Here is a 15,796-nt window from a genome sequence, read left to right on the forward strand (position 1 = left end):
AGTCTCTCTCTCTCTCACACACACACACACACACACACACATACAAATTCATACACACACACACATAAACACACACACACACACACACACACACAAACTCATACACACACGCACACACACTCATACTCACACACACTCATACACACACTCACACTCATACACACACACACTCATACTCACACACACACACACACACACACACACACACACACACACACACACACACACACACACACATGCACACATGTGGTAATGCTTTATTTACAGCTAGCAAAGTCAGGGTATTTCTCCAGAATGGTCTGTAATATACCACTGTGGATAAAATACTTAGCCATTTCTTGAACACTTCTGAGTGAGTTGTTTCTAAATTCATTAATTTTATCGCACTCCAGTACATAATGACGCAGGGTGTGACAATAATCCATCTGGCAAAGTTTACATTTCGTTTGGTCTACATCTGGTGGTGGTGATTTAACCTGCCAAAGATACTTGTAACCCAGCCGGAGCCGGGCGGTAGTGACATCCAAGAGTCTGCTTATTTTGTTGGATGCACCATAGACATGTGGCTCCTCCTGCATGATAGAATGATGATAGATGGACTCACTGGTGTCAATCTCCCTGAGCCTTAAGTCCATAAAATTCAGCTGAAGTTCTTTTCGTATTATTGTTCTCAAACTACTACCTGACAAGCCAAGATTGTAATCTACTCCCTCTTTGAAAGCATACAGCTTAGCCAATTTATCAGTTCTATCATGCATCTGAAGACCAATGTGAGATGGAATCCACAGCATGTGCACTCTGACTCCACTGTCCACAATCCTACCATACCTGTGTCTGGCTTCTGACACAAGCATGCCACAATTTATGCTTAATGAGTTGAGAGCATTTATGGATGACAGAGAATCAGTTACAATTAAACTGTCAATCTTTGATACATAGATGCATTTCAGTGCAAGGAGTATGGCAAACAGTTCTGTCTGAAGGGTAGAGGCCCAATTATTGATGCGTGCTCCAATTTCTTTAAGAGAGCCATCACTCTGTACGACAACAGCAGCACTACCAGCTGCACCAGTGGATTGGTGAACAGAACCATCAACGTAAATAATTTGCGAGAGTGTGTGCTGTGTGACTAAGTTATCAATACAGCTTAAGGCCTCATGTTTGGCTTCAAGGCGAAGTTTTGGTTGTGATTTAAGAAGTAGTTTGGGGGGAAATGGAGGAATGGTAGTTTGGAATGGGGTAATATTCCATGGAGCGGAGAAGTGCCGCTGTTGCCTTACTTGACATAGATCATGTATCTGATTCATGCGGAGGTCGGTTCCAGTCTTTTCGATCCATCTGGAGGAGTGTTCACCAGTGCTGAGGAAAGTTTGGAGGGCTTCTGTGCAGGGGTTTGAATGAGCTTGCCTGAGCATATTAACCCCAATTAGGATATTTCTTTCAGTAACACGATCTCTGATGCTTGGAATATCAAGTTCTTTTTGCATATTTAAAATTTTGGCAGTACGAGGGCATCCTAGGATGATCCTCATTGCTTCGTTCTGCAGTTTTTCCAGCCCTCCAAGCTTCCAGTCAGACACAAGAGCAAGTAGTGGCGCAGCATAATCAACCAATGATCTAATATAAGCAAGATACATCATTTTCACAATTTTAACATTAGCACCATACCTGGGGTGAAGCCCTGCCACAACTCTAAGTGCTCTTAGTCGTTCTTTGTATTGGCGACAAAGTCTTGTTACAACAGGTCCAAGTAGTGGAACCTCAAAGCCTAGATACCTGTATCTGCTTACATATTCTAGAAGAGACCCATCATGCAATTGGATCTGACGAACTGTGCCTCTCTGTCGAGGAGGACGCCTATTGAGTATCTTTGTTTTATCAGTAGAGATTATCAACCCCAGGTCCTGACACGAGGCTAGTACATGATTAAGAATGTTTTGGGTGTTGGAGAATCCGGTGGTGTGAATCATTATATCATCAGCAAAACTAATCACATAATTATGGGGCTGACTAGGCATAGCATTAAGTAATGCATTAATTAGAATATTGAACAGTGTGGGACTGAGCACACCTCCCTGTGGGGTTCCTAATTCAAAGTCTTTAGTTACACTTCTATGTCCCTGGAACAACACAGACGATTTTCTGTTGGACAGGTAGCCTTTAATCCAGCGGAGAAGCCATCCTCCAACATCCATTCTGGCAAGTTCACTAATTATTACATGTCGGTTGGCTACATCGAAAGCGGATTTAAGGTCAAGGAAGGTAGTGTAGGAACTGTCAGTGTGCAGGGTGAGAAAGGTGGCTATGCAATGATGCACGCTCCTTCCATGCATGAAACCATGTAACCGGGGAGACAAAAATTGTTTGATTCTGTACATGAGACGATTAAGAATCATTCTCTCAAATGTTTTACACAAGCAGCTAGTAAGAGATATTGGGCGAAATGCATTTTGTTGATTGGGCTTAGGAATTGGAATGATGAGGCTGTTGGTCCAAGATTGAGGGAGCTCCCCAGTTACATAGCTCATGTTATATAATTCAAGTAATGGATTACCTGGTACTCGACACAGCAATCTGAGTATGTTGTAAGTAATACCATCCTCACCAGGCGACGTGGAGTTGCCCTTAGTTAGCGCTGCATCAAGTTCATAATTAGTGAAAGGAATGTTGCAATCATCTGCCTTACTGAGCATAAAGCAAACAAGTCTCTCCCTTGCATCATATTTATCATTTAATTTTGCCTGTGTGGTACTGGGAAGATTGTCATAGCTAGATGTAGCAGCCCAAGCACTGACTAACTCATTCGCCCTATGCAAGGGATGAGGGTGCGCGATCTGCCCAGTTCGTTTACCCTTAATTCTATTTATGTCCCTCCATGCCCGGCTAAGTGGGGTGTGAGCATTAAGACCGTTGACAAATTTTTCCCAGTCGGTTTGCCGCAGCTCTGTCATACGCTCTCTGGCAGCAGCAAGGGCAGTTTGGAAGAGCCTCAGCATTCCAGGGGTACGATGTTTTCTATAGGCTAGGCCTAGTCTGCGAGCAGTACGTTTCAGTGTACGAAGTTTAGAATCATTGTAATAAGTATGGTTTTTGAAGGAGGTATGATTATTACGGAAGTTTGTTGGGTTTAGAGTACCAAGAGGTTGCAGTGGCGGCTCTAAGTAGTTCTGAATACTGCTCACAAGATCATTGTTAAAGGTCTCTACAGAGGAACACTCATAGGAATTATACCAGTCAGTCACATGTGCAACAAAGTCATCATGCTGATCTGTGGGAACATTAAAACGTTTCCGTTTGAATATCCCACCAGGAAGGATAGTATTACCAATATCTAGAGAGGTTAGCCTAGGGAAATGATCAGACGCTATATCTGTTACAATGGAAGACTCACAACTGGCAGAAGTAATGTTGAAGCCCAGGCACAGATCAAGGACGCCTCCATAGATATGTGTGGGTTCAAGGTCACCTACAATTTGGACATTATCGTGACTGTTTAAGAGTGACAACAGTTGATTGCCATTACGATTACCAAACTGTGAGTTTCCAATGCTTTTGTGTCTCGCATTGTAATCGCCAAAACAGCAGAAAACAACATGAAGTTCAACGATGAGAAATTTCAATTACTCAGATATGGTAAACATGAGGAAATTAAATCTTCATCAGAGTACAAACAAATTCTGGCCACAAAATAGAGCGAAACACCAACGTCAAAGACCTGGGAGTGATCATGTCGGAGGATCTCACCTTCAAGGACCATAACATTGTATCAATCGCATCTGCTAGAAAAATGACAGGATGGATAATGAGAACCTTCAAAACTAGGGAGGCCAAGCCCATGATGACACTCTTCAGGTCACTTGTTCTATCTAGGCTGGAATATTGCTGCACACTAACAGCACCTTTCAAGGCAGGTGAAATTGCCGACCTAGAAAATGTACAAAGAACTTTCACGGCGCGCATAACGGAGATAAAACACCTCAATTACTGGGAGCGCTTGAGGTTCCTAAACCTGTATTCCCTGGAATGCAGGAGGGAGAGATACATGATTATATACACCTGGAAAATCCTAGAGGGACTAGTACCGAACTTGCACACGAAAATCACTCACTACGAAAGCAAAAGACTTGGCAGACGATGCACCATCCCCCCAATGAAAAGCAGGGGTGTCACTAGCACGTTAAGAGACCATACAATAAGTGTCAGGGGCCCGAGACTGTTCAGCTGCCTCCCAGCACACATAAGGGGGATTACCAATAGACCCCTGGCTGTCTTCAAGCAGGCACTGGACAAGCACCTGAAGTCAGTACCTGACCATCCAGGCTGTGGTTTGTATGCTGGACTGCATGCAGCCAGCAGTAACAGCCTGGTAGATGAGGCCCTGATCCGCCATGAGGTCTGGTCACAGACTGGGCCGCGGGGGCGCTGACCCCCGGAACTCTCTCCAGGTAAACTCCAGGTAATTTACACTATGTACAATAACTGTACTTATGTGTACATGTGAGACAGAGTATAGACAGATAGCCAGAGACAGCTAAAGCAAGCCAGCTGGCCAGCCTGCCGAATACAAAGGAACATAAGAAAGAAGGAACACTGCAGCAGGCATACTGGCTCATGCAAGGCAGGAACATGTCACTCCCCCCCCCCCAGCTTAGGCCAATGGCCCACCTAGTCAGGTCACATCCATTGAAGGAAGGAGCACGACATCAGACCTATTAGCACAAGCTAGTCAGGTCCAACTCACACCCACCCACACTCACTCATGTATTTATCTAACTTATTTTTACTTTCCTCTTAAAATGGGAGTGTTAATGTGACATGGCATCAATGAATTCCTGGTGTTTGCCATGTTATTTGCTCTAGCTGGCACTCAATTGAACTGGTGCTCCCACAAGTGCTCCCAGATTTTTTTAATAGTGCACACACTGAGTGCACAGACCCATTCTTTCATGTCTACGCGACTCAAGCCTATTGCGCCAAATTTGAAGGAATGAAAAATAAAACTTTGATCTACATTTGGAGCGCAAATGTAGATCTATGTTTGGACAGTTTAAGGATTAAATGTCTTATTTTAGGTTAATATAGACATTTTCATTAATCCATCTATGATATTTTCTTCAAAATTATAAAAAAAATACATTACATAGCATATAAATATGCAAGGTTTATATGCTATTGAGTGGTGAGTCGGGTGAAGAGTAAACATTACGTTTTCTCTGACTCAGTGTTAGAGAAAACTGTGAATCTAGCGTCTGGCCCAGTCACCGCCATTCATACATGTTTGTTTACAATTCTCAGCATGAATTATTCATTACTTTCCCTTTGTTTATGATGGCATCTAAAGGTAGTTGTTAGAAACAATTAAACTCAGTGACCATGGTAATAATATGGCCCTGGGGGGCTACATACAGGTATGTACCTACATCTACCACTGCCTACAATGACTTCCTACAAATAAATACTACTCACCTCTTGCCCTCCATTAAGACTACAAATATTTTAAGGTAAGTAATGAATGTACTGTGGCAGTAAATGACAAAGAAGGGAAGTAACCCTAGAGAGGGTTCTGATACCTTATGGAGGGGGATTCCCAACTCCCTCTCCCCTCATTGCCTTCTTCAATACATCAACAAGAGTCTTCAATAAAGGTATGTAATGTTCATTTATCATTAAAATTTGTGCTTTATATATATTTCTCATTGTTTTCTGTATGTAAAACTATAGCTAATCTTTAAAAAATGTATTTTTTGTTAAAAACTTTGGGTGTCTGAAACGGATTAATTTGATTTGCATTAATACTTATGGGAAATATTATTTCAGTTTTCGGCCTTTTCGGATTATGGTCGATAACTGAGGGTCCACTGTACCAGTGTAGTACTTCTACAATATGTACAAAACTAAAGCAGAAGGAGTTGATAAAGGCTATAGCACCAGCCAAGCAATAAAGTGTAGTACATGTATTAAGAGAGTAGCAATTAAGTTCAGCGATAAAGTGTAGCATTAGAGTGTAGCAATTACGTTCAGTGATAAAGTGCAGCATTAAGAGTGTAGCAAGTAACCTATCTTTTCCACCCTCCACCTCCATCTCCACCAGCATCTGTTCTCCAAGGTAAATACATACACTTTATAAAACCAGTTTATTTCTTTACATTCTCTAATATATTTTATTATGTTTTTATACAATATTTCTTATTTATAAATAAACTGTGTCAGTGTTTTCCTTATGAAACTAGTGATCCAGTGCAGTTAGCCTCACAAACACTCCATTTTCAGAAGGGGAAGACTGGAAAGATATGGTCAGAGTGGGAGCAGGAGTGGCCGCCACCACTCGTGACATAATGACATATTTTATTCATTCTAGAGTATGTATCATGTTTCTATGTTATTTATATTGTTTACTATGTCATATTAGATCAATTATGATAGATAAACAAGCCATAGTAGAGCTGATATTAGCATTATATTGAAGTATTTTTTTCTGCCTCCCAAGAGCAGGAATTCCACTGGAACAGATTAATGGCATTTCAATTAATTTCAACGAGGAAAATTGTTCTGATATACGAGAAACTGAGTTATGAGCTAGGTCACAGAACGGATTAAACTCGTAAGTCAAGGTACCACTGTATACTTATTTATCCTTTTTTCCTAAAATATTTATTACCTGTTACCAAACCCCTTTCTATACAAGGTTCAGTCAAAGGCTCCCCATTATCATTTACACCTGGCACCTCAAACTTACTTACTACACCCTCACTAACCATTTCTCCCTCTTTAGCATTTAGGTCCCCTACCACAATTACTCTCTAATATGGTTCAAAAGTTCCTAAACACTCAACGAGGATGGGCTGCCTTATTTCCATTGGGATCCTTAAATTTTGTCCCCCAGGATGTGACCCACATCAGTCAACTAACACCCAGGTACCTACTTGCATGATAGGTGAACAGGGGCAGAAGGTGTAAGGAAACACCCAATGTTTCCACCCGGCCAGGGACTGAACCACAGACACTCAGTGTGTGAGGTGAGCATTGCCTACCAGGCCACGGGACACCATAGTATGTTATTGGATAACTTGTGGTTATATTTTAAGAAGTCACTGAACCTGCCAATTGCATAATTCACTTACGATGATGATGATGATGATGATGATTAATAAACTTACTCTCAATATTGACAAAACCTACTTCCTACAGTTTGGAAACAGAACCACTGATGTCCCTCTTAACATAATGATAAACGGATCACCTATCACAAAGCTAACAGAGGGAAAATTCTTAGGAATACATCTTGATAATAGACTGAAATTTCAAACACATATACAACACATTTCCAAGAAAATCTCGAAGACCGTAGGCATTCTATCGAAGATACAGTACTATGTTCCACAGTCAGCCCTCCTGGCCCTATATCACTCACTCATTTACCCCTATCTCACCTATGGAATTTGTGCATGGGGCTCAACAACAATAAACCAGCTCAGACCATTAATTACTCAACAAAAGGCTGCAGTCAGAATGATAACAAATTCCCACTACAGACAGCACACTCCACCAATATTCAAAACTCTAAACTTACTCACTGTACAAAATATACATACTTATTATTGTACCTACTACATACATAGAACACTTAACTCGGATATAAACCCTCTCCTCAAACTTCTCCTTACCAACCTCAAAAGAACACATGGCCATAACACAAGACACAGATCACTCTTAGATGTTCTTCGTGTCCATGTCACACTGTGTAAAAATGCAATTCACATAAAAGGCCCAAAAATCTGGAATTCATTACCTGTGAATATAAAAGAAACACTGTCTGCTTATCAATTCAAGACTCTTCTTAAAAACCACTTACTCACCCACAACTAAATAAATACTGATTAACTGTATCTCATAAATGTATAACCTGTGACCCTATCAAACTACATTACCTAATAGAATACTCCATTCTCCTGAATGCTCAGTAACTCATCAAAGGTGTTACAAATTTGTACAACAATAAAGCTTCTTATTTCAAATATTCATTTGTACTTCATGTTGTAATTTGTTTACTGTATTTTTACCACTGAATCTATCATTGCTTAGTTAATCTTAAGTTAATTTTAAGCTGCCCATAATGCTCTGCATACAAGGGGCTTTTGACATGTACACTCAACCACTGTATTTCTTTTGTACAACTATGTATCTATGTATTATGTCCAAATAATAAATAAATAAACAAATAAATAAATAAATAAAATAAATGTCTTTGATTTAAAAACTTGGCGACTCTTCTGGATACTACATATACCTGGAGAGGGTATCGGGGGTCAACGCCCCCGTGGCTCGGTCTGAGACCAGGCCTCGTGGTGGATCATCGTCTGATCAACCAGGCTGTTACTGCTGGCAGCACGCAAACTGACATACGAACCACAGCCTGGCTGGTCAGGTACTGACTATAAGTGCCTATCCAGTGTCTTCATGAAGACAGCCAGGGGTCTATTGGTAATCCCCTTTATGTATGCTGGGAGAACATAAGCAAACATGTGAACAAGGAACTATCATTTATTTAATAAGAGGAAAGTGCTAAACCCCGTAAGGATCATATAGCAGCAGAGGAATGGGAGATATTCATGTTCCACCCATGGGAGGCAAAAGTAAATATGTATATACAGTTCTTTGGATCAAGAACCCCTGACAGACATCACAGTGCCTCTCTACAGGGGTTGGAACAACCGTTATGTAAAATAATTGTAATTTATCCCAAAAACTGAGTAAATGTACCCAAATAAACTTACTTTTGAGCATGCACTTATAAGAAATAATCCTTATCCTAATTATATCAAACCTGTAACTAATATGAACTTTTCAGTTTTTTAACTTTTATGTATACTTCATCAAACTAAAATATTTTAATATTACAGCTTTTTATTTTTAACTTACTTAACTGCGTATGTTGAACCAAATGTTGCCAAAGTTATAAATTGTTTACACTTGCTATACAAGCTTCTTTTTTCGTAATTCTCACGGGTAAATTATCTATTTCTCTCTAAGCTTTTATCTTGAGGTCACATGTTTCTTACTGAAGAGAAGTTAGAAAGCACCAGCCAGCGTGCTCTTATTGTTGTGCTTCTTAAGGATCACTGAAGTGTACGCCTTATTGAGTCCAGCTTCCCTAGACTCCGCCACTAATGTTGCCCAAAAATGGGTGAAAATTAGAAAGAAAAAAAATTTCATCCGGAAAGAGCACCGGGAACATAAAATTTTAGAGTAAGAAAAGGCCCCATTTAGCCCACCGGGCACTTTACAGGAGGGACACCTGGCACTACAGGAGGGGCACCTGGCACTACAGGAGGGGCACCTGGCACTACAGGAGGGACACCTGGCACTACAGGAGGGGCACCTGGCACTACAGGAGGGGCACCTGGCACTACAGGAGGGGCACCTGTTCATCGGCTTACTTTAGCCAGCTCCATTTTTTCCGCTCTGCGGATAATTCTTGATCGGTCTTTTGTGTGAAGTTGGTTACTGAACTCAGGTGTGAGTGTGGGCGTCCCTCTGTGCTAGGGCTTGACAAGGGCGTCCACCGGATGAGTGTGGGAGTCCCTCTGTACTGGGGCTTGACAAGGGCGTCCACCAGATGAGTGGGCGTCCCTCTGTGCTGAGGCTTGACAAGGACGTCCACCGGATGAGTGTAGGCGTCGCTCTGTGCCAGGGCTTGACAAGGGCGTCCACCAGATGAGAGTGGGCGTCCCTCTGTGCTGGGGCTTAACAAGGACGTCCACCGGATGAGAGTGTGGGCGTCCCTCTGTGCCGGGGCTTGACAAGGAAGTCCACCGGATCTAATTGGAAACTAAAAGTTTCTATATTTACAAAGGAACTTTTGTTCCTTTTCTGTCATCGCTCAGCCTTGGGAACAATTTTTCCTCATACCATCGAGAAGCCCATACGGCTTATGCTGTCAGTGGCTCTCATAAACCTAAAAAAAGCAAAGAAGAAAACAGTATTTAGATAAAGGTAGGGAAGTTTTCATTGCATTTATGGATTTAGAAAAGGCATATGATAGAGTGGATAGAGAAGCAATGTGGCAGATGTTGCAAGTATATGGAATAGGAGGTAAGTTACTAAATGCTGTAAAGAGATTTTATGAGGATAGTGAGGCTCAGGTTAGGGTGTTAAGGAGATCGGCCTAAATGTATCAGGCTGTTGGGGCTTAGGGATAGGCACAATGAGATTATTGGTCCAGGAAGTAGGAAGAACGCCCTCAATGTAACTGAGATTATACAGTGCCAACAAAGGGTTATCAAGCACGTGCCTTAGAGTTCTGAGAATATCATAGGTTATACCATCCTCTCCAGGAGCAGTTGATCGACCTTTGGTTAATGCATTATCTAATTCATACTCGGTAAAGAGGCAATCACTCTCATCAATATTTTGGCTCATAAAATTAATCAGTTTCAACATTTCTTCAGAAGTACTCTCTAATTTTTTTCTAATATGAGATGGAAGGTTTTCATGCCTGGATGTTTTGTTAGTTTAAGTTAGTTTAATATGTTTATTATGCACCCCATACCCATCCTGTGGGCGGTAGTCAAAAGATTACAGAGGTACATAATTGGTCCAGGGACTGGACTCCAAAGTTTTGATAGCTGAGCAAGTTACAGAGGTAATGAACTCACAATTTACAAAGGTAATGAACTCACAATTTACAAAGGTAATGAACTCCAGGTAGGTCTGGTCACAATCATGACAAGTTACAAAGGTATTTACAGATTACAGAGGTACGTAATGGGTCCAGGGACTGGGCCCCCAAAGTTTTGATAGCTGAACTAGGTACAAAGGTAATGAGCTCACAAGTTACAAAGGTAATGAATTCTGTAGAATGCTTACTTACGTTCATACATGCTACAATCATTAACAAATTATAGAGTAATGAGCAATTCACACTTCCACACCCTGTCACAACTGTAATGAGTTATTGGTGCAAATATTGATTGTTGAGTCACACACACCACACACACACACACACACACACACACACACACACACACACACACACACACACACACACACACACACACACACACACACACACACACATACATTGACGTGTATAGTATGCAAAATTATGGAGAAGATTATCAGGAGGAGAGTGATGGAGCACCTGGAACTGAACAAGAGTATAAATGCCAACCAGCACGGATTCACGGAAGGCAAATCCTGTGTCACAAACCTTCTGGAGTTTTATGATAAAATAACAGAAGTAAGACACGAGAGAGAGGGGTGGGTTGATTGCATCTTCTTGGACTGCAAGAAGGCCTTTGACACAGTTCCTCACAAGAGATTAGTGCAGAAGCTAGAGCATCAGGCGCATATAACAGGAAGGGCACTGCAATGGATCAGAGAATACCTGACAGGGAGGCAACAACGAGTCATGGTATGTAATGATGTATCACAGTGGGCACCTGTGACGAGCGGGGTCCCACAGGGGTCGGTCCTAGGACCAGTGCTATTTTTGGTATATGTGAACGACATGATGGAAGGGTTAGACTCAGAAGTGTCCCTGTTTGCAAATGATGTGAAGTTAATGAGGAGAATTAAATCTGATGAGGACCAGGCAGGACTTCAAAGAGACCTGGACAGACTGGACACCTGGTCCAGCAAATGGCTTCTCGAATTTAATCCTGCCAAATGCAAAGTCATGAAGATAGTGGAAGGGCACAGAAGACCACAGACAGAGTATAGGCTAGGTGGCCAAAGACTGCAAACCTCACTCAAGGAGAAAGATCTTGGGGTGAGTATAACACCGAGCATGTCTCCGGAAGCACACATCAATCAGATAACTGCTGCAGCATATGGGCGCCTGGCAAACCTGAGAACAGCATTCCGATACCTTAGTAAGGAATCGTTCAAGACACTATACACCGTGTATGTCAGGCCCATAATGGAGTATGCAGCACCTGTTTGGAACCCGCAATTGATAAAGCACGTCAAGAAACTAGAGAAAGTACAAAGGTTTGCCACAAGGTTAGTTCCAGAGCTAAGGGGAATGTCCTATGAAGAAAGATTAAGGGAAATCGGCCTGACGACACTGGAAGACAGGAGGGTCAGGGGAGACATGATAACGACATATAAAATACTGGGTGGAATAGACAAGGTGGACAAAGACAGGATGTTCCAGGGAGGGGACACAGAAACAACTGGCCACAATTGGAAGTTGAAGACACAAATGAGTCAGAGAGATATTAGGAAGTATTTCTTCAGTCATAGAGTTGTAAGGCAGTGGAATAGCCTAGAAAATGACGTAGTGGAGGCAGGAACCATACACAGTTTTAAGACGAGGTTTGATAAAGCTCGTGGAGCAAGGAGAGAGAGGGCCCAGTAGCAACCTGTGAAAAGGCGGGGCCAGGAGCTAAGACTCGACCCCTGCAACCACAAATAGGTGAGTACAAATAGGTGAGTACACACACACACACACACACACACACACACACACACACACACACACACACACACACACACACACACACACACACACACACACACACACACACACACATCTATTTGCAAGGTGAAATCATTAGATACGTTAAAACTAACAGATATCTTGGTGTAGATGTACCCTTTAACAAAACCACTTTACCACAACTAAACAAGAAATGCAAAGCTAGGCTAAATGCTCTCAAAGCTGTTGCTGGCTACAATCCCAACTATGGTGCTAATGTGAGAATCGTGAGAATGATGTACATAGCCTATGTTAGGTCCTTAATTGATTATGCTGCTCCCATGTTGATATTAGCTAGAGAAAGTTCTCTCCGACCCTTGGAGTTAATGCAAATGAAGCTCTCAGGATTATTCTTGGCTGTCCCAGATCTACAAAAGTTCTTAACATGAAGAAGGAGCTTGGTATTTCTAGTATCAGTGATAGGATTGTTGAAATTAACACTGTACTCGGTATTAGAATGTTGAGAAACGAACCAGACACTGTCACAGTGAATCTTACCAAGTGTCTAGAGGTAAATACACACAGATCTAAATGGATTGTGAAAACGTGCAATTGCATTAAGTTTTATAACCTGCATGAACTGTATCACTGTAGGCAACAAGAGCATTTCACCCCTCCATGGAAGATGTGTTCATTTAATATCACATACCTACAAGTCCCTCCCAAGAAGCTTATTGCTAGTAATCCCTTCCTTAAATCTCTTGTTAGAGCAACTGCTCAAGAAGAAATTTTTCACCTAGCTGGTAGTAATAAGTTATCACAAGTTATATACACTGATGGATCTAAACAGGAGTCTTCTGGCAGGGCTGCATCTGCTCTTGTTGCCACCTCCCTAGTTAAGAACGATAATAAATTTGTTGAGTTAGGCATAAGAATTAACAACTGGGCGTCTACACTGCAAACTGAATTGTTTGCAATCCTAATGGCGCTAAAGCTAACCTATGACACTGAGCTTGACTCTATCATCATTACTGATTCTATGTCATCATTGAAGGCTCTTGACTCATATAATGACTCCAACAACATGCTCATTGGAGAAGCCAGGTATAGATACTCAAAAATTAGGGACAAAGGAATTAATGTACAATTGCTATGGATCCCATCACACATTGGATTACTCCTTCATGATAAAGTTGATATGTTAGCCAAGAAGAGTACCCAGAAGGAGAATGTAGAATATAACTTTGGTATAACTGTGTCTAGCATTAGGAATAATATTAGGAGAGAAGCAAATAATGAAAATGATTGTTATAGGAATGCAGTTAGAAGCCTGAGTAGATCTGTAACCCACTATGATAACATGAACGTAGATAAGTATGTTTATGGAGCAACTTGCAATGTGAACAGACTGACTGATGTTGTAGTGGCCAGGCTTATGCTTGGTTACAAGTACTTCTGGCAGTTTGGGAGACACACAGATGATGATCAAACTAAATGTAAATTATGTGATCAGGCATATGGTCACTCTCTTGAACACTATGTGCTTAATTGTCCACTTATTGAGGAATACAGAGACAGACAGTATAATAACCTATGTGACATGTCAAGATATCTTATTAATGAAAATAAGATACCAGATATACTAAGCAAATTTCCTAAATTTGCTTGCAACAGATAAGTGAACTATAGATATGTAGATATAAATCCATATGTATTCCTGTTAACCCTTTGGGGCCTAGTTCCTAGGCCTTTTGTGTATCCATATGCTCTCGCACTACCGTCCACAGGATGGATATAGGGTGCACAATAAACTAGCCACTTCGGTGGCAAAATCTAAATCTAGGTCAGGGTGTGTAGAAGAGACGGAGATTATTTCCCGGTAAAAGTAGGTCTTAGACAGGGATGTGTAATGTCACCATGTTTGTTTAATATATTTATAGATGGGGTTGTAAAAGAAGTAAATGCTAGGGTGCTCGAGAGGGGGGTGGGATTAAATTATATGGAATTAAATACAAAATGGGAAGTGACAGTTACGTTTTGCTGATGATACTGTGCTTATGGGAGATTCTAAAGTTGCAAAGGTTGGTGGACGAATTTGGGAATGTGTGTAAAGGTAGAAAGTTGAAAGTGAACATAAAAAAGAGTAAGGTGATGAGGGTATCAAATGATTTAGATAGAGAAAAATTGGATATCAAATTGGAGAGGAGGAGTATGGAAAAAGTGAATGTTTTCAGATATTTGGGAGTTGACGTGTCAGCGGATGGATTTATGAAGGATGAGGTTAACTATAGAATTGATGAAGGAAAAAAGGTTAGTGGCCAGTGACATCTACGCTACTTTGAGACTTCTCTCCCTGCTTTGGTTGCTCCCTTGCAACATTGAACAGCTCCTGATGATGCATTGAGAAGTGTGAAAGCACTTGAGCTAAAGATTTCCACCCCCCGTGGCTTGTCCTGCACACACACACACACACACACACACACATATATATATATATATATATATATATATATATATATATATATATATATATATATATATATATATATATATATATATATATATATATATATATACATATATATAGTATATATATATACATGTATATATATATATATGTATATATATATATATATATATATATATATATATATATATATATATATATATATATATATATATATATATATATATATATATATATATATATACATACATACATATATATATATATATATATATATATATATATATATATATATATATATATATATATATATATATATATACATACATATATATATATATATATATATATATATATATATATATATATATATATATATATATATATATATATATATATATACATACATATATATATATATATATATATATATATATATATATATATATATATATATATATATATATATATATATATATATATATATAATTTCTTCTTTCAACGCACCGGCCGTATCCCAGAGGCGGGGTGATCCAAAAGAAAAAAAGAAAAGTTTCTCCTTTTATATTTAGTAATATATACAGGAGAAGGCGTTACTAGTCCCTTGCTCCCGGCATTTTAGTCGCCTCTTACGACACGTATGGCTTACGGATGAAGAATTCTGTTCCACTTCCCAATGGATATATATATATATATATATATATATATATATATATATATATATATATATATATATATATATATATATATATATATATATATATATATATATATATATATATATATATAAAGGAAGGGTGTTAATGTTGCAGTTTTATAACTGTAGTGTAAATTACCCCTCTGGCAAGAGTGTGACTGCCCGGCTCCAGCTAGGTTACAAGTGTCTTTGGTAGGTTAATACACCACCA

At 40.0% G+C, this 15,796-nt stretch overlaps 1 protein-coding gene across 2 annotated transcripts in view; it reads right to left on the minus strand.

Moving 5' to 3' along the window:
- Positions 1-9,196, minus strand: part of Noc1 (Nucleolar complex protein 1) — a 197,057-nt gene extending 187,861 nt beyond the window's left edge. Inside the window, exon 1 of one of the 2 annotated variants that reach the window (XM_070083842.1) lies at positions 8,920-9,196. The gene's annotated coding sequence lies outside the window, so the exon portion shown is untranslated. The remainder of the gene's footprint in view (positions 1-8,919) is intronic. The other variant, XM_070083835.1, reaches the window with a different exon arrangement.
- Between the last annotated feature and the right edge of the window lie 6,600 nt (positions 9,197-15,796).

This window comes from Cherax quadricarinatus, chromosome 1 (genome assembly GCF_038502225.1).
Source record: "Cherax quadricarinatus isolate ZL_2023a chromosome 1, ASM3850222v1, whole genome shotgun sequence".
Lineage (NCBI taxonomy): Eukaryota > Metazoa > Arthropoda > Malacostraca > Decapoda > Parastacidae > Cherax > Cherax quadricarinatus.